Here is a 17,940-nt window from a genome sequence, read left to right as displayed (position 1 = left end):
AATTAAGAAAAAATTGGAGTGGGTATGAAACTAACCCCAAGTGCCTTGAGCCACCAACGTTTGGTATGAGGGTGAGTATAGCCACTCGTGATTGGGTGGTCTGGCAACGCTCAAAAGGCTAACGCAAAAAAATAAAATGAAATAAATGAATGTTGGCCCTTGTCAAGGCTCGTGGGGGGTTGGTTCGGTCACCTCAAATAGGCGAGTCTAAGGTGGTCGAACCCAGCCCATGGTTGTTGGGGTTGATTTGGCCACCCTAAAATGTCAAAAAGGAAAAAAAAACAAAAAACAAAAAACAAAAACAAAAACAATGGTGTTGGCCCTTTGGCCACCCTCTAGGCCAAACGTGGCCAAACAAGAGTGGTCGAGTCACTCTCTATACTCCTAATTTTTAGGAAAAACTTCACATGTAACCCCTTGATCTTTCATCACTTTTATAATTAGTATATCAATTTTTAAAAAGTGTCAATTTAGAGTATCAATCTTTCAATCTTTTTCAATTTCAACTCTCCATTAGAATTTTTTTCGTAAAATCCTATCAAAATTTTCAAAATGCCCCTCAGTTTTTTTTTTTTTTTTTTTTTTTTTTTTTTTTTTTTTTTTTTTTTTTTTTTTTAAAGATTTAACTGTTGGTTAGAATTTAACGGAATTTGAAAAAATACACATTCCTAAATCTTTGAAAAATTTTCTATTTTTTTTTAATAAAAAAAATATAAGGGTATTTTGAAAATTTTTTTATAAAAAGTTTCAGTAATTTTTTAAAAATTTCTTCTTCTTACTTGATACTAAAAGCATGGGTATCACCTGTGATACACCGCTATGTAGGATGATAATCTGAGTTGGCTTTTAATATGTGCCAATTAGGACAGTATCAACATTTTAAGCATGGTGACGTGTATGACCGTAAAAAAAAAGGGCGATACCTAGTCGAAAGTACTAATTGAGTTTTTTCATTAACGATAGGTACCACATGTGATACTTTTTGAAACCGATGCGGCTTTTTGATTTCAGCCTTAATAACAGGTACCTTTGGAGTATTTAACCCTTCTTTTTATTGTCTTTGTGACAACCTTTTTTTTTAAAAAAAAAAAAAATCACCACAGTGGCATGACGATTAGTCATTAAGCCAACTCATTGTACACATCCCATAATATGTACATGATACATAAAAAATAAACATTTATGTAGCAGAAACTAATATCTTAAAACCAACAATGTTAATTACAACATCAGAGCCATACATATGTCTATCTGATTAAGGCCTAATAAAAACACTAATTACATCAAAAGAATGACAATACAAAGTAGGTGTCACATGCGACACAAGCCATATACAAAAATTTACACAAAATATGAACTATCCTCAAGTCCGACACACTTACGACCAAATGCAAAGAGCCTTAGTCGTAGTATCCCAAGTACAATGCCACAAGGTCCTCATCGACAGTTGCGGTACTTGTAGACAAAACATCAACATCTACACGATCATGGTGGTAACCATGTTCGCATAGGTGAAATTATGAATTCACCAATTCAGTAGTATAAAACTCTCTGGGTTTTCACAATGAGCTAACCATTACAAATCTACCATATGTTTACAATAACAACAACTTGTGTATTGATAATTTTGCATAAAAGGATTCTTAGCCGATAGAGTAAACCATGGCGTTTGGTTCATAAATCAAATAATCTACATTATACACATCATTATATATATGTATCATGTGACTTAGATATTCTCGTATACAAGCTTTCCTAACCTTTAGGAAAAATATAGGTATATAGGAATATCTAAAGAAATAGTTTACACTATGTCTCGGCCTTATGCGCATACAAGTCATCTGAAACTTTGGAAAATTCCAATATACGCATACTCCCAAACATGACATCGTAAGAAAAACAATGTATGTAACTTTACTCCAAACCTTTGGGGAATACAAGTTTACGTGCACTCCCAATATTAAATCACAGGGAAAATATTCGACGTAGTTTCTCGGCTATATATGCATGCATTTATTCTGAACCTTTGGGAATACATGCATACATACACTCCAAAACTTTACATCTCAATAAGTCAAATCATTGTTATAACTCGGTCACACATGCATACATAAGATTCCGAACCTTTGGGGAACTCATTTTATACATGCACTCCAAATATATAACATCCAAACAAGCCCAATCAACGTCATATCTTGGTCATACATGACATTCCGAACCTTTGGGGAACTCATGTTATACATGCACTCCAAATCCACAATATTTCATAGAATGCAAATGCAATCTAGCTGAACACCACTATACATATGTTTTTGTCCCATACCAAAAGCATATGCATACTAATACGTCTAGCATGAAATCATTTTCTAAAACATGCCACACATCATCGTGCTATGTTTTATTGGTTTCTTGAAAACTCCAATTGCATTAAGTTGTTGTTATATATATATATATATATATATATTTGAATATTTCATATGATATACATGTAAGGTCTCTAAGTTATATTGTATTTGACTAAGGTGTGAGTAATGAGATTAACACACAAAATATCATAGTCATTGGTCCTTATAATTTATAAAAAAATGTTAGTAGCCGTAAATGGAAATGGAAAATCCATCTAGCCTATAACATGTAGCAGGAAGGGCTTCGGGTTGATATGTTGGTGTAAGTCCAAGGTAGTGTCATGCACCGAGCGGACTACGTGAGTCATCATTCTTTCAACACTATGATTAAGGTCCCTAAGTTATATTGTATTTGACTGAGTTATGAGTAATGAGATTAATACAGATTATAGTCATTGGTCCTTGTAATTTATAAAAAAATGTTTGTAGTCGTAAATGGAAATGAAAATCCATCTAGAATATAACATGTCAACCTTAACGATCTATCTTGATTAGGAGAAGCAGGAACGGTTTCAGGTTTATATGTTGGCGTAAGTGCAAGGTAGTGCCATGCACCGAACGACCTACGTGAGTCATCATTCTTTCAACACTATGATTAAGAATGATTTTGTTACTCTAAATCCTGAGAAGATTGCAAACTCAGATGTGAAGTGTAGGTCACTTTGATGTACAAGAATGAGATCAAATCATTGGTCAACACTTCTGTGCGTTAGGTGATCGCATGTAGCATTGTGGGAACACCTTCTTCGAGAAGGAATTCAAATCCTTTGTAGATTTAATGAGGTTGTTTATCCTAAAGCTCAGTTGTGAGTGCTTCAATGGTCTTTACTAAAACTTTATTTTGTGCAAGGTGAGATGAAAAACTCACAAGGTACAAAACGGATATATCATGTAATTAAATCAAGAGTATCAAGAAAAAGAGGTAGTGAACTAAGTAACAGTGTATTGACTTTGGTTCGACTACAAAATGATTCCATGGAGGAGTAATATGTAATAAATAAGTATGTCGTGGGGATTGATTCATTTATTTGAAAATACATATTAGAGTGCAGTCACATTTGTTAGTGGAATCAATTGTGATTAAATAGGGATGTGTGAAATTGTCATAGACCTATTTAAAGCTAATTGTATTTTTCCTTTTAGGTCCCTCTTTGAACTAATGTAAATTGGCCAGTTACTATGAGCCTTGGTTATGTGTTTATTTATGTTAGATTATTTTATTTAATAAAACATTGGCCAAAAATGAATATGATTCTTAAGTGGCTTATTACTTAGAGATGATTGGGCTTAGGAATTAATTTCTATGGGATTAAGCAATTAAATTGCTATGGGCTTAGGAATTAATTTCTATGGGCTTTGAAAAAATTAAATTGACTTCTAACAAGTGTGTGTGCTCACAAAGTGTTAACAAAATAATAACAATGCAGAATTTAAATGACACAAGATTTTTGTTAACGAAGTGAAAAACTCAATATGAGAAAAATCACTCCGGGGCAGCCAAACCTAGGATATCCACTATTTGGAAGACAAAACTAGTTACAAAGTAGTAGCACTCATATACCCCTGATTCAGTGGTCGTACCTTGCACTGTGTAACCCAACACGAACGCCTCCCAACCAGGTCTTTTACCTGAAAGTGTCTTTAATGGAATCCTTTACCTTAGGGCCAACTCCTAAGATAGACTTCAGATCAGCGCAGCAACAGCACACACAACAATGGCTTCAGAGAGACTCACTCAGCTCAATAATCTCACAATTTAACTCTCTAAGCACTAATGGAATTCAATACCGAATTCTTGTTGTTCTCAAGCCTAGGGACCTCTATTTATAGGCTGAGGATTCAAATGAGTGTCTGGCTTGATAAAACCTAGGCGCCGTCCGGACGGTAGTCATAGGGCATCCGGACGGACAATTGTGCGATCGGTTTTCCAAAAATTTTGCTGAAATTCTTTCCTGATTTGAGCTGCGTCCGGACAGTAGTGCCCTGTCGTCCGGACGGTCGCACTTCCGCTGCAAGCAATTTCCATATAAAGGTTTTGCTCGTCAGGACCAGGGGGATGGTCGTCCGGATGGTTGATCTGATGCATGCAATTTCCATATTTGATGCTCGCGCATCCGTCCACATGTTGATTGGCGTCCGGACGTCATGATTTTGAATGCGATACTTGCCTTATGGATGAGCGCGTCCTGACGAGAATCTACGTCGTCCAGACTGTTGCAGTGATCTTCCCATAATTGTGTTTTGGAAAGAAATCTTGAAGCTTGTCGAACACTGAGAGTCTTCCGGACGTGTTGCTGAAACGTCCAGACGGATGCAAGTTAGAGCAGTTTCGAGGCTTCTTGACACAGAGGAAGGTCTGGACGGAAAGTTCTCGTCATTCGGACGGATGATACTTTGGACGGATGGGCGTCCGGACGGTATGGCACGTCGTCCGGATGGCTGGCAAGGAATCGAATTTTCTGACTTGTGAAATGTGCAGAATTTTCTGGAAGCACTCTGAATAGCGGAATCCTTGTTAAAAAGCATCATTACAAAGAAGTGATTTTGTCCAACAGAATATGGCCAATTACAAATTAACAGGCTTAAGCAGTTAAAAAGCTATGGGCTCCTGGAATTAATTCCAAAGGCTTAAGTAGAGATAAAGGAGCATTGGGCCTTAGGAAGATAAAATCTCCTATTGGTAGTGCATCCTAGAAGCTAGGAGGAGGAGTTCAACTCTTTCTATGACTTCTATGCTATCTTAGCTACATCTTTGGTTTATCTCCTAACCTTATCATAAGAGTAAATCTAAGTCTATAAATAGAGGGCTATAGTGAAGTATTTTTTACTAGTTCACTGGTTCAAGTTGTGAGTCCACACTCACGGTCATATTCAGTCATCGAAGAAAAGATCTGGAGGTTGAGTCAAGAACACGACGAACATGAAGAACACGTTATTCATCATTCAACATGCAAGCTTCATAGTCAACTGGCCTTAGTTGCATAGGAGAGGCCGATTTTTGATTGTACGTACTCTAAACATGTTAGTTTAAATAATCTAGCTTTGTTTATTTTGAAGAAAATTTTTCTGGGATCGGTATTCCGTTGTGGCTAATTTGATTAACGCATGATCCCCAAGAATAACCACAGGACTTGTTTATGATGCCATGAGACTGTATACTCATTGGTCTTACACTTGCTCTGCCATGATGATCTTTCGACCATGGTCTTTACGTTTAGCGTTCATGATTTCGTTACGCTAGTGCTCCAACACTATCTGTGCTTTGTGTTCATGCTATCACACTTATGCAAATTGTTAGTTTTTGATTGGCTGCATTCTATTGACAAAAATCACTATCATGTAATGTTGCCATTTGATCAGGGATAATGTTTATATTCAGAGTCTTCATTTCAGAAATATGCTTCTCAAAGTTCAAAGAAGATTCTGTGCAGTTTCCAAGTCAGAAAAATTGGATCCCAAGCTTTCGTCCGGATGGCACAGTCATGCATCTGGACGCCCATCAATGTCTACTGTTCAAGCTTGCATCCGTCCGGATGTTCTAGCAACACGTCCGGATGCTTTTCAAAGTTCGAGAAGAATCCAGCATTCAAGTGCATCTGTCCGGACGACGTGGCAATACCTTCCGGATGCCAGTCAATGTTCAACAAGTAAAAGGATTTCCTTCGCAGACACAGATATGGGAAGATAGCTACAACCGTCTGGACGTTAGGTCTACACTGTCCATACGTTATCCTTGATAAGGCAAGATGTGGAGAAGAATTGCAACCGTCTGGACGCCAGTCCTTATTATGGAAATTGTGTGCAACTGAAGTGCAACCATCCGGACGCTAAGGCAACACTTTCCGGACGCTAAGGCAACACTTTCCGGATGCGGCCTTATTCAGGGAAGCTTTTCAGCGCATTATGGAAAGCTGGTTGCATAGTTCACCGTTCGGATGGCCTCAGCTTGCATCCGGACGCTGCCTAGAGAACTCCGAATCAGAATTGTAAAAGGTCTTCTAAAGCCTATAAATAGAGGTCTCTAGGCATGTAATTTGTATGAATTTCAGTATTGAATTCGTTTGTACTTAGAGATGGTTTTTAGGTAGATATTGTGAAGATCTACTAGTTCTCTAAAGGTTTCCATTGTGTGCTGTTGTTGTGCTATTCAATTGAAGTCTATCTTAGGGAGGAGCCCCAAGGTAAATGAATCCATAGAAGACCCTTTCAAGTAGGAGACTTGGTTGGGAGGCGTTCACATTGGGTTATGTGTCAGAGTGCTAGGTACGATCGCTGCATTGGGTATGTGAGTGTTATTGTCTATGTACTAGCTTTGTCTTTTGATGGTGGAATTCCTGGGTTTGGCTGCCCGGGAGTGGTTTTTCTTTTCATTGAGTTACTACTTCGTTAACAAAATATTTGTGTCATTTAAATTCTGCATTTACAATATTTTGTTACACATTGTGCACACACACACGGTAAATTAGAAGTCATCTAGTTTTCAATTAGTATCAGAGCGGGTACAACTTGTGATTGGATTAATTTCCTGAGTGTGATCCTTATTTTCCTATTAGCTTCTTTTATCATGCATTCTTCTATGTTGTCTGAAGAGAATTATGATAATGAGCTTCTTGAGAAATTTCTTAAATTGAGTACAAATTCCAATAAAGAGCTCAAAAAGGTTAAGCTAGAAAAAGAGTCCTTAGTTATTAAATTGTCTAAATCACATGCTTTGATTGATTCTTTGAAATCTGAGAATACCATGCTATTTGACATTATTGATACACTTGAGAATAAATTAAAAGAATCTGAAGATCTCTTGAAAAAATTCTTTAATGATAGTTTAAAGAGCATGCTTTGTGAATATTCACATATTTCTAACAAGCCTGACTTAATTGTTGATGATTTGAGTGCTTCTACTTCACATGCTTCTGATTCTGAATTAGATTCTATTGTTATTAAGCCTGTGATAGTAGACACTACTTGTTTGGATAATTCTGAAAATTCTTGCTTAAAAAATTGTGTGAAGCCCAAATCCAAAGATACAGGTACACAAGCTCATGGTAAGTTTATCCCTACTTGTCATAATTGTGGAAATGTTGGTCATATTAGACCAAATTGTTTTCTGTTAAAAATCCACAGATCTTGGATTAAGCAAGATGCTATGAGGAAAGGTAAAGTTAAAGAACCTTCCTCATCCAAATATGTTCCTCCACATAGGAGACATATAAAAGGTAAGGACAGTGTTATATGTAAGAATGCTAACCTAAAATCTGCAGAGACTGTCAAGAAGCATTCAAACAAAAGAAGCTTGCTCACCTATCATTACTGTGGCATCACTGGTCACATCCAACCCAAATGTCCACAGCTTCAGGCTCAGAAGTCGAAGGTTCAGAGGGAGTTGCTAACAAGAGCTACATCAAACACTCTACCTCCAATGGCACATCTGGCTTCATGGCATCAGCAGAAGTTTGTTCTTACCAATCAAAGTGACAAACCAAAAAACAAATCAAGGCGCTACAAGAGAAAGCTGCAGAAGCCCAATAGCAACCATGGCTATGAGGGGTTGCTGAGCCTAATGCAAGGTATGCTAATGAGAATGGCCAACATGGACAAGACCCGCAAACCATCTCCACGGGTCAAGTAGGTATGGGTCAAGAATGATGAGATCATTCACCCCTTGAGGGGGAGTGGACTCACCTAGTAAAGGTGAAGTCTCACCATGACTAGGATTTTGGTTCCAAAATCCTAGTGCATGTCAGGTATGTTTGCATTGCATTGTTTATCATGTCACATCTTATTCATACCTTGCATTCTGTTTGAGGGACCATTTATTTTATCCCCCATATTCTCTTTTGATGTCTTGAGAAATTTTTGCAGGTACTATTTGGGGATGACAGAAAAAGCACATCGGGCTGCTGTTTTTCTATCTTGGGGAATTCTAAACCTTTCATGTGAACAGCTTTGATTTTATCACACATGCTAGGAAGTGTTTGTGCATTTATTTTCATCTTGCATGTTTTTGTTGTTTTTTTGTCTTATTTTTCAACATTAAAAAAAAAAAAAGGGTGAGAAGATGCGGAAATTTTATATTTTTTCTTTTGATAGCTTTTCAAATATTGCATGTCTTTTTTCCAGATACCTCAGTTCATTGTACATTGATTGAATATGCTTATATATGATTGAGAGTTTATGACTGATATTTGCTAAGTTTTCATGTGCATCTTAATGCTAAATAGTTGTTTTTTTCATGCAATGAAAAATTGTGCACTATCCAAAGCTCCCCTAAGGTACATTTCTTTTACTCTCTGATTTTTGGCTTTTGAAAATTCTGATAAGAGAGATTTTTTGTGCTAAGATGGTCAAATTGACCAACTCACTAGCTGAACCTAGAACCTAAAATTTTTGGCATTCTCTCTAGGTTTGTAGCACCAAGTGATAAAAAAAATTTAAAATTCAGAAAATATGGATAAATAAAAAGATCCACTGCTTTTGTGCTATAAATCTGTTCTTAAACTTGTCCTTATAAAAGCAGTTATTGACCAAATCAATGGTATAACGACCCGCTTTTTCAAAAAGGCGTAAGTAATTATATCTGGATAATTACGTGACATTAACCCTTCAGAGACGATAAATCTTGCAGTGGAAAAATACGAATATCTTTTTTTTTTTCTTTTCAAAGATCAGGAACAATTCCCTTACAATACATTCAGAGCTTTAACTGAAATTCTTCTAAATATACATTAAAAGTTCTTTACACTAATTACAAAGAAACATGTGTCACATATGACACGAAAGCATACATGGAAACTTACTAAATACAAGTAAATTCCTAAACATGTTACATACAAAATAGTATAAACATTTACAAGTACAAAGCACTAAAATCCTAACTACAATAGCTTTAAACCTCTTAAGCTAGGAGTTAATCCAATCCATAATCTTCAAAACTTGCAAACATTTATGAGACGGTGGTTATTACCACAACCCCATAGTTTCATAAGTGAGCTAACTGTCATTCAACAATATCATGATTTATGTGTTATTTAAGGAATAAAGATAACATAATGATGAGATGACAGTTTTTTATGCAAAGTTTTAACAGTTCAATATAGTCATTGCACTTCTCTCGTTTAGAGCCGTCACTCGTCAATGCGTCTTTCTTGAGAAGTTCCACAGACGTGTCTCCTACATTACGTTTTATTAGCATATTTTCGCACTAGCAGAGTATGTTTCACGTCACTCCACTAGCACTTTGAAAGACATTCCAATCAATATGAATTATTGGGGTTTTCGGTTTCAGGCACTACTCCCATCCTGAACCTTTGGGAAACGTTGCTCCCAATATTAATAGGTTGATTATTAACAGTATGCAATAATCAATCACACGCATCCAATTAAAATAAAACATAAACACAACACTATTGAAATCAAGTATTACCCTCAGTAAGTAATTTATACCTTTTGTGCAGTCGCAGTTCATCATCTGCATCAAATACATATATATGTGCATAGAAGGTTAATATCATTATTTTTTAGAAACTTATGCCTAAACATGAGCCCTAATCATTTATATGTGCATACAAAGAAGCAATTATCTTTGGAACATCTACATTAATTATTACTTAACATAACATGGTTAAGTCCCAATATTATTTTTCAACCATAACCTATATTAATTAATTTCATATCAAACCTTATAACTCAACAACAATACTCATATATTTTCCTTAAATTATAAAACTCATTTACATAATATTCAACCCTTTTTATTTTAAAATAATTCCTTTTAAAACATCAATATCAATTTATTAACATCATTCGGGTAAATTACCACACAACAAACATTTGATAATTGAACTAACACCAATAATCAGCCCACAATAACCAAGCTCATAATCAAACCTAAAACTATAGTCAATACTCAACTCTAGGAATCACAAGCACTCGAGTAAAATATCACATAATAATTATCAACAACTAAACATAATAATAAACCTAACATCACAGTAACTACATTAATATCATCTTATCCACTCAATCGGCCAAACATCAAATAGCCAAGAATCCTCCCACCATCTAATATCAAAATATCACATGGCCAAAACACTATCCAAACCCAGCCATGAATCACATACTCAAAAACTCATCAACAATCAGCCACCATCAAAACAGGGTAAATCATATTTCTAAAATTACATGGATAAGACTCAAATCAACAATAAGCAAATCTAATACCCATTAGAACAGAATAGTGATGGAGATCAAGGCACAGCTTCAAAGGATCTCGTGATTCAAGGATGTACTCAACGGACTCATCCAAGAGTTATGGGCTCAAGCAAATTCGTGGAGGCCCATTAAGCATGATCCACGTGGGCAACAAAGAATCGTCACATTGATTCAAGTTCTAGAAGAATCCGGTCAAGGCTAAGAATTGGCAATAAATATTTATCTTTTGTTTCCTTCTATATGACTCTAGGCGTCCATCTCTTCTTTCCTATTCCAGCTCTTTTTTTTTAGGCAAGTAGGGATTTATTTTAGCTTTGATTAGGAGGGTGGGCGTCCAACCTTTATTGCCTTATATGTCTTGTGTGTTTTAGGAAGGTAAGGATTTCTTTCCTTATCCATTTTCAGCTTTAATTAGGTTTTCTATGTTAGGGTTTTTTTTTTTTTTTTTTTTTTTTTTTTTTTTTTTTTTTTTTTTTTTCTTGTAATGTTCGGCCCTTTAAATAGGTGCATAAGCAATGGAAAACATAGACATTGATTATTCATAAAACTTGTGAGATTTATTCTCTTTGGTTCTTTGAAGAACTACGCGAACTTATCAGGATTTCCCGTGGCGTTCATCTCGACTTATCAAACGGAGTTTCCACCACCATTTGTGGCGTCTTCCTGATACCGAGGTTCTTGTTAGTCATAAACAACGGGTTGAGGTCTTCCATTCGAATCTGTCCATAGAACGATCTTGGGTTCCCTTTCGTTGTTGGGTCTCGTTATTCTTGACGGGGTTCACATCATTTGGTATCATAGCACGGTTTCTAGTTCAGGTTTGCCTATCCTTTAACATCTTTCATTCCTTTGTTTCTTCTTTAGCCGTCCACATCATTTATCTCTTCTTAGCCGAATTTCCTTTACCCTATCTGTTCAATCTTTGTTTGTCTTGTTGATGTCTAAACTATTGGTCTGGTCTCACATCTCTTAGTTATTTCGAAATCTTATTTCATTATTCTCAAAAGCTAGCTGCTGATCATCAAAAAAAAAAATTTTTTTAAAAAAAAAAAAAGGAAAAGAAAAAGAAAAGAGAGAGAGACTCGAAGAAGAAGACAGAAAGGAGTCCGAAAAAAAAAAAAAATTCACTATTATGTGCTTCCAAAATTCCAAACTGCCATATTCCTTCTAATTCTAATCTGAAAATTTCCATATTCCTTGTGTTCATTCCTTGATTAGTTCTGGGTAAATTGTTACTGGAAATTTTGAGTTGTTTGTTTAGTTTCAAAAGAACTGAAAGAGAATTATCGAGTGGAAAAAGGCAAGAGTGGTGAGAACATCAGAAGAGGGTAAAAGCCATATTCTTTTGAGTGAAACACGAGTGGAGAGTGATCCACATTCTTGAGTGTAAACACGTAAGGGATTGATTCGTGAGGTTCTTTCTTTTTTTTTTTCTTTTTTTTTTCTTTTTTTTTTTTTTCTAACCTTTGTTTTGCAGCAATCATGTCTCACGATAGTGGTAAGAGCATTGCCGAAGATGATACAAAATTGGCTGATCCGAAAGTGTTTATGGAGGCCATGATGAGTGAGATGAGGCGTGTGATGAAGATGGAGATGGACCAGGTTCACAAACGGATAGATCAGATGGAGAATAGACGTGAGGAGCAACCACAAAACGGTCGTAATTTGCGTAGAAGGGAAAGAGTTCCACCGAGGGAGGAGGATGAAGAGCGTTATGGGTTTGGTTTTGATGAAGAAGAAAATCGGGATTCCATTGTTAACAATAGGAGACCTGGAGGAAGATTTAGAGAAGTTAGGAATCGCGAAGATAACAACTTGGGTGGTATTAAGATGAAGATTTCGTCCTTTCAAGGTCGATCTGATCCTGAGGCATATCTTGAGTGGGAGAAGAAGATGGAGTTCGTGTTTGATTGCCACAACTACTCCGAGACAAAGAAGGTAAAATTAGCCGTGATTGAATTTTCTGAATATGCTATTACTTGGTGGGATCAGCTTGTGATAAACAGGAGGCGGAATAGAGAACGCCCAATAGACACATAGGAGGAGATGAAAGTAGTGATGAGAAAGCGGTTCGTTCTAAGTTACTACTACCGAGAGTTGTACAAAAAGCTACAAGGTCTTAGACAAGGGAGTCGAAGCGTAGAGGATTACTACAAGGAGATGGAGATTGCTATGATCTGCGCTAATGTAGAGGAGGATCGGGAGGCTACAATGGCTAGATTTTTACTTGGCTTAAACCGGGAGATCCATGATAAGGTAGAGATGCAGCATTGTGTGGAATTGGAAGATATAGTGCATATGGCTATCAAAGTGGAACAACAACTCAAGAGAGGGAGTGGGACACTTGCAGGCCATAACTCTAGTTCTACCTCTTGGAAATCGAGTCATGCCAAGCCGCTGGACAAGTCACAAATGCCCAAACCCGAGCCCAAGTCCGCGACCACCAGCCACATTCCTCAAGGTAAAACCGAAGCCTCTACCTCTAGGAATCGTGATATTAAATGTTTTAGATGTCAAGGCAGGGGCCACATAGCAAGTCAATGCCCAAACAAGCAAGTCATGGTGTTGCAAGCCAATGGTGAAATTGTGACCGATGATGAAGACTCTGACATCGACGACATGCCGCCATTGGAAGATGTTTCCGAGGAGGAGTATTTAGCCCCTGACGCATTGACATTGGTGGCGAGGAGAGCATTGAGCTTGCAAGCAAAAGGAGTTGATGAAGTATAGCGGGAGAACATCTTTCACATTAGGTGCTACGCTAAAGAAAAGGTATGTAGTGTGATTATTGATGGTGGTAGTTGTACTAATGTTGCAAGCACAATTATGGTGGAGAAATTGGGATTGCCCATGGTAAAGCACCCTAAACCGTACAAGTTACAATGGCTAAATGATAGTGGTGAGATAAGGGTGAACAAGCAAGTGTTAGTTGCATTTCGAATTGGTAAATACGAAGATGAAGTGTTGTATGATGTAGTACCGATGCAGGCGGGACACTTATTGCTAGGGCGTCCATGGCAGTTCGATTGGCAAGTGAAGCATGATGGCTATACGAACAAGTACTCTTTTGTACTTAATCAACGATCAATCACTCTTGTACCATTGACACCGCAGCAAGTATACGAGGATCATGTGAGATTACAAAAGGAGAGTGATCAAAAGAAAGAGAGTGAGCAAAAGAAAAGGAGTGAAAATCAGAGAGAGGCCGAGAAAAATGAGAGAGAAAAAGAAAATCAAAGTTCGGCCCTTGAGAGAAAATCAGAGAGAAAACAAAAGAATTTCTATGCAAAAGTGAGTGAGATCAAGGGAGCAATGTTTTCAAAACAGCCGATGATTGTAGTTTTGTACAAAGAGGCACTTTTAAACACTAACGAACTTGACCTTGCGTTGCCTAGTTCTATTGTTTCTCTTTTACAGGAGTACGAGGATGTCTTCCCCGAGGAAACACCACATGGGTTACCTACAATCCGAGGGATTGAACATCAAATTGATTTTGTTCCCGGTGCAACCCTCCCAAACCGACCAGCTTATAAGAGCAATCCCGAGGAGACAAAGGAGCTTCAACGGCAGGTAAGTGAATTGTTGGAGAAAGGGCACGTGAGGGAGAGCATGAGCCCATGTGCGGTTCCGGTCTTACTTGTACCTAAGAAGGATGGGGCGTGGAGAATGTGCATTGATTGCCGAGCCATCAACAACATAACGGTAAAGTACCGTCATCCTATCCCACGCCTAGATGATATGTTAGATGAGCTGCATGGTTCTTGCATATTTTCTAAGATTGATTTAAAAAGTGGTTATCATCAAATTAGGATAAAAGAAGGAGATGAATGGAAAACCGCCTTTAAAACAAAATATGGTTTGTATGAATGGTTAGTTATGCCTTTTGGTTTGACTAATGCTCGGAGCACCTTTTATGAGACTTATGAACCATGTTTTGCGTGCATTTATAGTCAGAAGTGTTGTTGTCTATTTTGATGATATACTCATTTATAGCAAAAACATAGACGATCATGTAGTACATTTGAAATCCGTTTTCGATGTGCTAAGGAAAGAAAGGTTGTTTGCTAATTTAAAGAAGTACACTCTTACACCGATAAGCTTGTATTTTTGGGATTTGTTGTTAGTGCACAAGGTATACAGGTTGATGAAGAAAAGGTACGTGCAATCCAAGATTGGCCGAGCCCCACAAGTGTAGGTAATGTTCGTAGTTTTCATGGACTTGCTAGTTTCTACCGGCGGTTCGTGAAGGACTTCAGTAGCTTAGCCGCACCGCTTACCGAAGTGATTAAGAAGAACGTTGGATTTCGGTGGGGAGAAGAACCTTTGTTGTCTTTACCTAACTTTTCTAAAACATTTGAAATTGAATGTGATGCTTCAGGTATTGGTATAGGCCCCGTTCTTATGCAAGAAGGACGACCAATTGCTTACTTCAGCGAGAAACTCAGCAGGGCAGCCTTAAACTACCTAACTTATGACAAGGAGTTGTATGCATTGGTTCGGGCTTTAGAGACGTGGCAGCACTATCTATTGCCTAAGGAGTTCGTGATTCACACCGATCATGAGTCCTTGAAACACTTGAAGGGCCAACACAAGCTAAACAAAAGGCATGCGCGATGGGTGGAGTTCATCGAGACGTTTCCATACGTCATTCGGTACAAGCAAGGTAAGGAGAATGTAGTCGCCGATGCACTTTCTCGCAGGTATGCCTTACTCTCCACACTTGATGTAAAATTGCTTGGTTTTAAACACATTAAAGAATTATATGCTGAAGACCACGAATTTTGTGAGGAATATAGAGCTTGTGAGAAAATCGCCTCTGGTAAGTTCTTTAGGCTTGATGGATTCCTATGTCGAGAAAATAAGCTATACGTGCCTCACTGTTCTATGAGGGAGTTATTAGTGCATGAATCACATGGTGGGGGATTAATGGGACATTTTGGAATTGCAAAGACTTTAGCTATTTTGCAGGAACACTTCTATTGGCCTCTCATGAAACGAGATGTCGAACGGATTTGTGGTAGATGTGTCACATGTAGGCAAGCTAAATCCAAAGTGCAGCCCATCGGTTTGTATACTCCTTTACCAATTCCTAGTGAGCCTTGGATTGATATTTCAATGAATTTTGTGTTAGGATTGCCTAGGACTAAACGTGGAAGAGATTCAATTTTTGTGGTCATGGATAGATTTTCTAAAATGGCACATTTTATTCCATGTCACAAAACGGATGACGCTTCGCATGTTGCTGATTTGTTCTTTAGAGAGATTGTGAGATTACATGGCATGCCTAGGACAATTGTTTCCGATAGAGATGCTAAGTTCTTGAGCTATTTTTGGAAGACTTTGTGGTGTAAGCTAGGTACTAAGCTATTGTTTTCCACTACTTGTCATCCACAAACTGATGGTCAAACTGAAGTAGTAAATAAGATTGTCTACTCTATTAAGGGCAATCATTAGAAAGAACATCAAAACATGGGAAGAATGTTTACCACATGTTGAGTTTGCATATAATAGAGCTGTTCATTCTGCTACCAAATTTTCTCCATTTGAAATTGTGTATGGGTTTTAATCCTTTAACTCCATTGGATTTATCTCATTTACCTTTGACGGAGCACGTTAATTTAGATGGCAAAAAGAAAGATGACTTTGTGAAGCAGATTCATGAGAAAGCAAGACTCAACATTGAGCGAAGAACAGGACAATATGCCACACAAGCCAACAAGGGACGTCGCAACCTGGTTTTTGAACCCGAAGATTGGGTTTGGCTGCATATGAGAAAAGAAAGATTCCCAGCGAAAAGACGTTCCAAATTGCTCCTAAGAGGAGATGGTCCTTTCCAAGTCCTCGAGCGTATCAATGACAACACTTACAAGCTAGATTTACCTGGTGAGTACAATGTAAGTGCCACTTTTAATGTTACTGATTTGAGTCCTTTTGATGTAGGTGATGATTTGAGGGCAAATCCTTTTCAAGAGGAGGGGAATGATGGAGATCAAGGCACCGCTTCAAAGGATCTCGTTCAAGTACCAATTGGGCTGGTTATGAGAGCATGAGCAAAGAAGTTCAAGGATGTACTCAACGGACTCATCCAAGAGTTATGGGCTCAAGTAAATTCGTGGAGGCCCATTGAGCATGATCCACGTGGGCAACAAAGAATCGTCACCTTGATTCAAGTTCGATAAGGATCCAGTCAAGGCTAAAAATTGGCAAGAAATATTTGTCTTTTGTTTCCTTCTATATGACTCTAGGCGTCCGCTCTTCTTTCCTATTCCAGCTCTTTTTTTTTTAGGCAAGTAGGGATTTATTTTAGCTTTGATTAGGAGGGTGGGCGTCCAACCTTTATTGCCTTATATGTCTTGTGTGTTTTAGGAAGGTAAGGATTTCTTTCCTTACCCATTTTTCGGCTTGAATTAGGTTTTCTATGTTAGGGTTTTTTTTTTTTTTTTTTTTTTTTTTTTTTTTTTTTTCCTTCTTGTAATGTTCAGCCCTTTAAATAGGTGCATAAGCAATGGAACACATAGACATTGATTATTCATAAAACTTGTGAGGTTTTCTTTGGTTCTTTGAAGAACTACGCGAACTTATCGGGATTTCCCGTGGCGTTCATCTCGACTTATCAAACGGAGTTTCCACCACCATTTGTGGTGTCTTCCTGATACCGAGGTTCTTGTTTGTCATAAACAAGGAGTCGAGGTCTTCCATTCAAATCTGTCCATAGAACGATCTTGGGTTCCCTTTCGTTGTTGGGTCTCGTTATTCTTGACGGGGTTCACATCAAATAGTACCCGGTTGTCCAAAACCCCAAATTCATCAAACAAGATCACAGCTAAAATCAAACACACACGGGTTCTGTTTGAAATACACTCACTGCCAATAGCCAACAACAGAGACAACAAGCCCAAACACTGCACACGGCCACTGCCCAAAATCCACACACGACCGACACACACACACACACACACACAATCGGTTCAAACAACCAACCCTCAAAATACCCATAACCGGCCAAACACTCAACCGAACATCAACCAATATTTCTCTCAATTGAAACATAAAATTATCAATTCAAAATACTCCATGATTATCAATAATCACCCAAATCAGAAAACATCAAACACATAATCATGGTTCAGCCGATCATCAAGCAACCCAATAAAAAATCACCCAAGGGAAATTAAATATAAATCCCTTAAAATCATTTAGAAATTACCTATGTTTTCTGGGCTTAAGGATTACCGGAGAATCACCATGGAATTGCCGGAAATCGGTTCTGGAAGTTGCCGAAATACCAGCCTTCGGAAGAATTGGGCCTCTGGGTTCACGAACCGCC

This window comes from Alnus glutinosa, chromosome 1 (assembly GCF_958979055.1).
Source record: "Alnus glutinosa chromosome 1, dhAlnGlut1.1, whole genome shotgun sequence".
NCBI lineage: Eukaryota > Viridiplantae > Streptophyta > Magnoliopsida > Fagales > Betulaceae > Alnus > Alnus glutinosa.
The sequence above is the reverse complement of the archived record's forward strand: the minus strand, read 5'-3'. Positions refer to the sequence as shown.